The 10,000-nt window shown below is 44.4% G+C and overlaps 1 protein-coding gene across 1 annotated transcript in view; it reads right to left on the bottom strand.

Annotated features, from left to right (window-relative positions):
* LOC135114750 (membrane-associated guanylate kinase, WW and PDZ domain-containing protein 2-like) overlaps window positions 1–10,000 on the bottom strand; it is a 106,715-nt gene that overhangs the window by 22,920 nt on the left and 73,795 nt on the right. The gene's annotated exons all lie outside the window — the stretch shown is intronic.

Genomic DNA, 10,000 nt, shown 5'->3' with positions numbered 1-10,000 from the left:
GCATCCTACGTATTGCATATTTATAACTTCCAGAGCTCGTTGACTGGTGTTGCACGGGAAGGAAGGGGAAGGGCTGGGTAGGGAAGGGTTCGGTTAGGGTAGGGTAGGGTAGGGTAGGGAAGATTAGGGAAGGGTTTGGTTAGAGTAGGGTAAGTTAGGGTAGGGTTGGGAGGGGATGGAAGGGATGGGGAAGGGTGGATAGGGGAGGGGAGGGGAGGGTAAAGAAGGGGAGGAGTGAGGAGGGAAGGGTAAAAATAACAACATAGTAGTAGTAGTAGTAGTAGTAGTAGTAGTAGTAGTAGTAGTAGTAGTAGTAGTAGTAGTAGTAGTAGTAGTAGTAGTAATTAAAAACAACAACAACAACAATAATAACAATAACAACAACAACAAACAATAATAAATATCAAGAATCGAGAGAGAGAGAGAGAGAGAGAGAGAGAGAGAGAGAGAGAGAGAGAGAGAGAGAGAGAGAGAGAGAGAGAGAGTCATTCAGTCAGTGAATCAGGTCGTAAAACTAAACAGAAATGAAACAGAGAGAAGAAAAACATTAAAATAGAATATAATAATAATAATAATAAAATAAATAAACGAGCGAGAGGGGGAGCAGGAGCAGGAGGAGGAGGAGGAGGAGGAGGAGGAGGAGGAGGAGGAGGAGGAGGAGGAGGAGGAGGAGGAGGAGGAGGAGGAGGAGGAGGAGGAGGAGGAGTCTATAAAGCCGAGAATCTCTTGCTTGTGAGAGCGTTAGAGAATTCTACTAATATGGCGCCTCTCCCACTCTCCACTCTTACCCTCTCCCTCTCCCTCTCTCCACTCCTTCCGTTAATTCTATAACAAACCCTGGAAATATATGGGGGGGAGAGGGAGAGGAGCGGGGGGAGAGGGGAGATGACAAGTGAAGGGGAGGATAAGGAAGGGGTATTCTGTTGATGGTCACTCCTCTCACTCTCCAGTCTCCCCCTCACCACCACCTCCTCCTCCTTCTCCTCCTCCTTCTCCTCCTCTTCCTCCTCTTCCTCGTCCTTCTCCACCCGTCACAGGAGGGAAGAGACCTTTAAAATTTAAAATCTCGCTGCTGGTAACGGTAATGAGAGAGAGAGAGAGAGAGAGAGAGAGAGAGAGAGAGAGAGAGAGAGAGAGAGAGAGAGAGAGAGAGAGAGAGAGAGAGAGAGAGAGAGAGAGAGAGCAAACACAGGCAGAAAAAGGAGGGAAAAGAATGATACAACGTAAAGCGCCAAAAGACGAAGAGGGAAAAATTATAAAGAGGAAGAGGAGGAATAAAAAGGAGGAAGAGGAATAAAAATGAGGAGGAAGAGGAGGAGTTAAAAAAAGGAAGAGGAAGGAACGAAGGAAGGAGGGAAAGAAAGAAGAAAGCTAAAAAAAAAAACATAAAAGATGGAAGGACAGTAAAAAGGAGGAGGAGGAGGAGGAGGAGGAGGAGGAGGAGGAGGAGGAGGAGGAGGAGGAGGAGGAGGACTAACCCTGGTGACTCAATCTGGCCTAGTCACCAAAAACCCTACTCAGCATCCTCCTCCTCTTTCTCTTCTTCTTCCTCCTCCTCCTCCTCCTCTTCCTCCTCCTCCCGCCATCTCCCCTCTTCTCATTTTAAATTTATCATGATTTTTTTGCGTTTTTCTCTTTGTCTTCTTTTTACTTATTTTGTATTTCTCTTTTCAATATTTATTGGTTTGTTTATTTTGTGTGTTTTCCTTGTGTATTTTAGCGCTCTCTCTCTCTCTCTCTCTCTCTCTCTCTCTCTCTCTCTCTCTCTCTCTCTCTCTCTCTCTCTCTCTCGACACCTTTAGTTCAATATTAGTCATACACACTACAGCCTGCATCTCTCTCTCTCTCTCTCTCTCTCTCTCTCTCTCTCTCTCTCTCTCTCTCTCTCTCTCTCTCTCTCTCTCTCTCTCTCTCTCTCTCTCTCGTATCACTGGACTCAGCTGTTCTCGTGAGTCATTACAGAACAACAGCTGAACTCTCTCTCTCTCTCTCTCTCTCTCTCTCTCTCTCTCTCTCTCTCTCTCTCTCTCTCTCTCTCTCTCTCTCTCTCTCTCCACATCTCGTCACCTTTACTTCAATCACGCACGCATCTCTCTCTCTCTCTCTCTCTCTCTCTCTCTCTCTCTCTCTCTCTCTCTCTCTCTCTCTCTGGCAGTGCTAAAGAGAATAGAAAATGGAGGAAAATTGAGAAAATGGGGAAAAACACAGGAGGTACTAAAAAAAGTTCCTCCGTTTGAGCTGTACCCGATAATTGTCCGTGATTCGCATGGATGAGCCCTCTCTCTCTCTCTCTCTCTCTCTCTCTCTCTCTCTCTCTCTCTCTCTCTCTCTCTCTCTCTCTCTCTCTCTCTCTCTCCGTCTGATACGCCTCCACTGACACGACGATTTGCTTGACGAAGGGGAAAAGGGGCGCAGAGAGAGAGAGAGAGAGAGAGAGAGAGAGAGAGAGAGAGAGAGAGAGAGAGAGAGAGAGAGAGAGAGAGAGAGAGAGAGAGAGAGAGACGTTTCGTGAAGTCATAAATGTTCTATAGCTATTTTTATGTAAAGCAGCAGCAGCAGCAGCAGCAGCAGCAGTAGTAGTAGTAGTAGTAGTAGTAGTAGTAGTAGTAGTAGTAGTAGTAGTAAACAGAGTATCATCCCCATTACAAGAGCTGTGCATATGGTGAAGGGTAATGGGGAGTATTAAATGGGTGAGAGCAATGAGATGAGAGAGGGGGGAGGAGGAGAGAGAGGCGCGCTATGCAGATCCAGGGACACTTCAGGATGCAGACGAGGAGGCTACCTAACCTTGACTGAGGGCGACGCAGAGTCTGAACTGAGCACACACACACACACACACACACACACACACACACACACACACACACACACACACACACACACACACACACAGATCCTCCACCACCAGCACCATCCCGTCTGTAAATATTGACATGCAAGTTGACTGCTTCACACACACACACACACACACACACACACACACACACACAAAGCATCTGTCTACCTCCATCTAACTTAACCTAAAGTAACTCAACCTAACCTAACCCTTTCTTAGCCTAACCTAACCTAACTTAATCTACCATGACCTAACATAAACTAACTAGACTTTATCCTAACCTAACTTCCATCCTAACCTAACCTAACCCAATCTAATCTAACCCAACCAACCTAACCCAACCTAACTTAACCGAACGCAACTCAACTCAATTCTACCTAACCTAACAAGCACTTTACCAAATAAGGTTAATACCCAGACAGGTGACAAACAACCTAATTAATCTTCTCGCCCTCCCTCTCCCAACAGGTGTCTGAGTAGAGCAGGTGTAACCCTCATTATCTCATTATAAACTGTGATAATGATGCAGTTTAAAGAAGATGTACCGCAGTGAGAGAGAGAGAGAGAGAGAGAGAGAGAGAGAGAGAGAGAGAGAGAGAGAGAGAGAGAGAGAGAGAGAGAGAGAGAGAGAGAGAGTGAGTGAAGTGGGAGGGCATGCAATCAAGACGTGGGAGAGGTGAGAGATAGAAAATGGGCGTGTGTGGGGTGGGAGTGAAGGAGAGGGCGTGGGAGAGTTGGAGGGAAAGAAGGGAGAGGAGAGAGTGAGAGGAGCGAGAGGAGTTTCATGGGGGAGGAGAGAATGGTTCGTTAATGGAGGAAAAGATAGGAGAGGAGGCGTGAGAAGTGAAGGAAGAGGGAGAGAAGAAAGTGAGAGGGAGGGAGAGGAAGTGTGGGCGTGTATGGAAGAGGAAAAATAAAGATGAAGAAGGGAAAAAGAGAGAGGAGGAAGAGGAGGGAGAGGAGGCGTGGGACATGTCAGAAGTTATAGAGTGCGTGTCCAGAGGGAGAGGAAGGGAGAGACTGAGAGAGGCGTGGCAGGCGTGCAGGGAGAGAGAGAGAGAGAGAGAGAGAGAGAGAGAGAGAGAGAGAGAGAGAGAGAGAGAGAGAGAGAGAGAGAGAGAGTGGAGAGAGCTACTGCAACATGTACGGTGAAGTGATGACAGCTTAAGGTCAATGTAGAAATCCTGATTACTCTCTCTCTCTCTCTCTCTCTCTCTCTCTCTCTCTCTCTCTCTCTCTCTCTCTCTCTCTCTCTCTCTCTCTCTCTCTCTCCCTTGCTCTCTCTTTAATCTTCCCGCCTCTCACTCTCTCCCTCTCCTCTCATCTCTTTATCCCACTCTCACATTTACCTCTCTTTTTTTTTCCCTCTTGTCTCTTTAGTTTAATACCACTCTTTCCTCCTATTCTCTCTTTCTTCCCTTCTTTCTCTTATCCTACGTATCTTAAACCTCTCACACTCCTTCCTTCTCTCTTCTCTTCCCTCCTCTCCTCCTCCGATCTTTCTTACCTCCCTCCTCTTCTCCGACCTTCCTTAATCTCCCATCCTTCAGTCTCTCTCTCTCTCTCTCTCTCTCTCTCTCTCTCTCTCTCTCTCTCTCTCTCTCTCTCTCTCTCTCTGACCTCCTTCTCTACTAATTTCCTATGTTCCTCTCCCCTCCTCCTCCATCTCTTTCTCCTCCTCCTATTTCCTGCACGATCCTCGCACCTCCTCTCCCCTCGCGCCCTCTCCCAACCTCTCCCCTCTTCATTTCCTCCTCTCACCACTGCCCCCCTCACCCCCTCTACCCCCGAACTAACAGCCAGTCCATCGCAGGGCAAATAAATTTTCTCCCATTCTGCGCCACATAACTTCTGGTCTCTCGCGCGGCGCCCCTTGTGATCGTCCGTCAGGGCCCGCGACGTGACCTGAGAGAGAGAGAGAGAGAGAGAGAGAGAGAGAGAGAGAGAGAGAGAGAGAGAGAGAGAGAGAGAGAGAGAGAGAGAGAGAGAGAGAGAGAGAGAGAGAGAGAGAGAGAGAGAGTAATCTTCACACCAAATAACGAAAGAGGAGGATTTTCTATGAATCAAACCCCCCATACAACCCCCCCCACACACACACACACATTCACGCAACACTGAACATTACTTGTGCCATAGACTATAAGGGAAACTGCCCATATAATGCCCTATATATACTACACATTCCGTTCATCCATAAGACTTCCCTATATCCTAGGAGGAGGAGGAGGAGGAGGAGGAGGAAAGAGTATGGGAGGCAGAAAAAAATAAAAGAAGAAGTAAATATAAAAAGGAAGAGGAGGAGGAGGAAAGAATGTGAGAGAAAGAAGTGAAAAAAAAACATGGCAACAAGATAAAGAGGAGGAGGAGGAGGAGGAGGAGGAGGAGGAGGAGGAGGAGGAGGAGAAAGAGTAAAGGAAACAGAAAAAAAATAAGTAAAGAGATGAATACAAGAAAGAAGGAAAATAGAAGAAGGAAGAGAAGGAGGGGGAGAGAACGTGGAAGAGAAAGCGAAAAAAAAACATACCAATAAGAGGAGGAGGAGGAGGAGGAGGAGGAGGAGGAGGAGGAGGAGGAGGAGGAGGAGGAGGAGGAGGAGGAGGAGGAAACAGTATGGGAAGCATAAAAAAAGTTAAATAAAAGAGATGGATATAAGAGGATAGGTAAATAAAAGGAATAGGAGAAGGAAGAGGAAAGAACGTGGGAAAGAAAGTGAAAAAAAGGCAACAGGAGAAGGAGGAGGAGGAAGAGGAGGAGGAAGAAAGAGTATAGGAACAGAAAAAAAAATGAAATAAAAGAGATGAATACAAGAAGAAGTAAATAAAAGGAATAAGAGAAGGAAGAGGAAAGAACGTGGAGGAGGAAAAAAAATGAAAAGACACGGGAATAAGAGAAATAAAGGTGGATAAAACAAAAAAAAGACGAGAATAATAAGGAATACAAGAAAGAGAATGAATACAATAATGAATAAAAGAAAAACGAACACACGAAAAGATTGAATAAAAGAAAAATGAAGAAAACACACAAAAAAAAAAAAACAGATGGACGTGAGAAAAGAGAAAGTGAAAAAAGATGAAAAACAAGTAAAAGGAAGGAAAGAAAAATAGAGAAAGGGAAGAAAAGGAAAAGAAGAAGGATTTAGGAGAGGAAAAAAAGACAAGAAGGAAAAAGGAGAAAAAGGAAAAAGGAAAAAACGAAAACCACAAGATGAAGAGGACAGGAGACGAAGGCGATAAAGGAGGAAGGAAGTGGAGGAGGAGGAAGAGGAGGAGGAGGAAGAGGAAGAGGGTGTCCAAAGGGTTAAAAGCTCACCCTTGTATGCTGGGCGGCGTGACCGAGGAGGAGGAGGAGGAGGAGGAGGAGGAGGAGGAGGAGGAGGAGGAGGAGGAGGAGGAGGAGGAGGAGGAGGAGGAGGAAGCGGGATGAAAGGTGGAAAAAAAAAGTAGGGGAGAGAGGAAAGGGAAAAATATGAAGAGGAGGAGGAGGAGGAGGAGGAGGAGGAGGAAAGGAAAATGGTAATAGAAAAATAAATATATTGAGAGAGAGAGAGAGAGAGAGAGAGAGAGAGAGAGAGAGAGAGAGAGAGAGAGAGAGAGAGAGAGAGAGAGAGAGAGAGAGAGAGAGAGAGAGACGGATGAAGAACGAAAGAAGATACGATAAACAGAAAACAGAGATAAAAAGAAAAGAAAAAAAAAGCGAAAGGGAGAAGACAAAGATACAAGAGAGAGAGAGAGAGAGAGAGAGAGAGAGAGAGAGAGAGAGAGAGAGAGAGAGAGAGAGAGAGAGAGAGAGAGAGAGAGAGAGAGACAGAGAGAGAGAAACAAAAACAAGAAAGAGGATAAGACCAATAGAAAACGGAGAGAGAGTGAGAATAAGAGAAGGAAAGGGAAGAAAGGATAAGAGAGGAGGGAGAGAGAGATGGGAGAGGAGGAGGAAGAGTGAGGGGAGAGGGGCGTCTGGCAGAGGGAGATGCCAGTTGTAAGTGCCAGACAAGGGAGGGTCTGTGGCTATATCCCTCTCCCTCTCCCTCTCCCTCTCCCTCTCCCTCTCTCCTCTAGCTGACCTCTCACCCTCACCACTCTTGAAGGCAAACAAACAAGACACAAGTATAAACGTGATAATCCAAGGAGGGTAAATAAAGATGACTAAATAAATAAAGATAAATAAATAAATAAATAAATGAATGAATAAATAAAGAAATACATTAATAAATAGAGGCGAGTAGGTATAAAAAGATAAACAAGTGGATAAATAAATAAATAAGATGTTTTTTTTAGGATTTCATTTCTATTTCAGTTTTATAATTGTTGTTGTTGTTGTTGTTGTTGTTGTTATTAACTGACCTTTGTGATGGAGATGACCTCTTAAATCCACGTGACCTGCGACCATGCTCCTCCTCCTCCTCCTCCTCTTCTTCCTCCTCCTCCTTCTCATCTCCTTCCTCTTGTACACCAAAATAACACACGAATGTCCCTCCTCCTCCTCTTCCTCCTCCCCTTCTTCCTCCTCTTCCTCTTCACATCCACACGGCCATCCAATCCTTCCACTTATCCACTGTCTTCCATCCACTTCTTCCTCTTCCTTTTCCTCTTCCTCTTCCCGTCCATAATGAAACCTAATTACTAAGTTACCACCGTGGAGGAGGAGTGTGGCGACTGCTGGAGGAGGAGGAGGAGGAGGAGGAGGAGGAGGAGACGCCATGTTGATTTTCCTCTGTCATGGCGGGCATTCCTCTCCACTCCACGCTAAAAATAACTTTCTATAACTTTTCTGCGCACACACACACACACACACACACACACACACACACACACACACACACACACACACGAGATGAATGTAAGTAATAACAGAGGTGCTCGTGTGTGTGTGTGTGTGTGTGTGTGTGTGTGTGTGTGTGTGTGTGTGTGTGTGTGTGTGTGTGTGTGTGTGTGTGTGTGTGTGTGTGTGTGTGTGTGTGTGTGTGTGTGTGTGTGTGTGTGTGTGTGTGTGGGAAGTCAGTCAGTCAGTCAGTCAGACACCTACACACATCATACCTCGCTCTCCACACACACACACACACACACACACACACACACACACACACACACACACACACACACACACACCTGCTTTCCACACCTGAAGAGAAATTAAGTTTGCTAGGAGGCTCGACTTGAAGATATGCGAATAGATAACAAAAATTAAATTACTTCTTCGTTCTCCTCCTCCTCTATCTTTTTCATCTCCTCCTCCTCCTCCTCCTTCTTCTCCTCTTCCTCTTCTTTCATCTTCATCTTGCAATGTTTTTTTCTTCTTGTCTTCCTCTTTGCCTCTTCTTTATATACATCAATGTCATTTTTTCCCTCCTCCTCCTCCTCCTTTCTCTCTTCATCTTGATTATCACCATCAATATCTTTTCTCTCATTTCTCTCCTCCTTCTTCTTCTTCCTCTTCTAGCTTTTTCATCTCTCATTTTTTTTTCATCTCTCATTTTTTTTTCATCTTTCCGACTCTCCTTCTTTAAATATCAGTGACACCATCATCAGTTTCCCTTTCATCGCCACTATCTTTATCTTCCTTCTTGTTTCTCTCCTTCTTCTTCCTCTCTTCCTCCTCCTCTTCCTCCTTTCATTATTTTCTTACGTGCATCACTGTCTTTCTGTTATTCTTCATCATCATTATCTTTCGTCTTGTTTCGCTGCTCCTCCTTCTTCTCCTCTTCTTCCTCCTCCTCCAGAAACGAGGAACAGGAAGGGCAAGAGGTGATAAGGAAGAAAGAGGAGAGAGGAGAGAAGAGTGAGTGAGGGAAGGAGAGGAAAGAGGAAATAAGAAGAGATAAGAGTCGGATGGAAGGAGGGAGAGAGAGAGAGAGAGAGAGAGAGAGAGAGAGAGAGAGAGAGAGAGAGAGAGAGAGAGAGAGAGAGAGAGAGAGAGAGAGAGAGAGAGAGAGAGAGAGAGAGAGAGAGAGAGCCACTTACACTTATTGGCTCATTGTAAGTAAATGGTGTCAATTAACTTATATACCTGGCCATCTAAGTATCCCAGCACACACCTGCGCTTACACCTGTATTGCACACCTGAAGACGTGAAACATGGGGAACAAAATATAATGTAATCTAAACAACATATCAAGCCCTAAGATGACTGACTGACTGATTGATTGATTGACCGACTGACTGACTGACTGATTGACTGACTGACTGGCTGACTGATTGTCTGATTGACTGACTGACTGACTGATTAACTGACTGACTGATTGACTGACTGACTGACTGACTGACTGACTGACTGACTGACTGACTGGCTGACTGATTGACTGATTGACTGACTGACTGACTGATTAACTGACTGACTGACTGACTGACTGACTGACTGACTGACTGATTAACTGACTGACTGACTGACTGACTGACTGACTGACTGACTGATTAACTGACTGACCGACTGACTGACTGACTGACCGACTGACTGGCTGACTGACTGACTGATTAACTGACTGACTGACTGACTGACTGACTGAATGACTGACTGACTGACTGACTGATTGGCTTATTAACAAACTGACTGACTGACAAAGAAACTAACAGACTGACTGACTAAATGATTAACAAACTGACTGACTTACCGACTAACTGTCTGTCTTCCTGCCTGACTGAGTGACTGACAATCTCCCAAAATAACAAACAAAATAAATGACTGCCAAACTAACAGACAAAAAAAGAAAAAATACTGAAAAAAACGAAAGCTTAGGTTACAATAAAAATATAAATAAATAAAATAAAAAAATAAACGTGTTGCAGTAATCTTACTCCATCGCTCTTTTGCAAATAAAACGAACATAAAAAAAAAAAAAACGGACCATGAAATCAAATGCTCCATAATTGCTGGCCCCCCAAAAACCTGACATTCACTCCCATTACTTTTCGTTCAGCCGGCGATAGGAATTGAACGAACAAGCGCCGGAGAGAGCGAGAGGAAAAAAAATAAATAAATAAAAATAAAAAAATAAGATGAATAAGTAAATAAATATAAATAATGAATGAAATGATCTTGCACCTTGAAAATAAGATGAACAGGTAACAAGAAAAGCAAAACTGATAGTCTGAATGACCGTCCTTGAAAAAAAATTAATAAATATGAATAAATAAATAAATAACACAGCAAAATAAATGTGAATAAATGAAA

Source organism: Scylla paramamosain, chromosome 28 (assembly GCF_035594125.1).
Source record: "Scylla paramamosain isolate STU-SP2022 chromosome 28, ASM3559412v1, whole genome shotgun sequence".
In the NCBI taxonomy this organism is placed as follows: domain Eukaryota; kingdom Metazoa; phylum Arthropoda; class Malacostraca; order Decapoda; family Portunidae; genus Scylla; species Scylla paramamosain.
The sequence above is the reverse complement of the archived record's forward strand: the minus strand, read 5'-3'. Positions and strand labels throughout refer to the sequence as shown.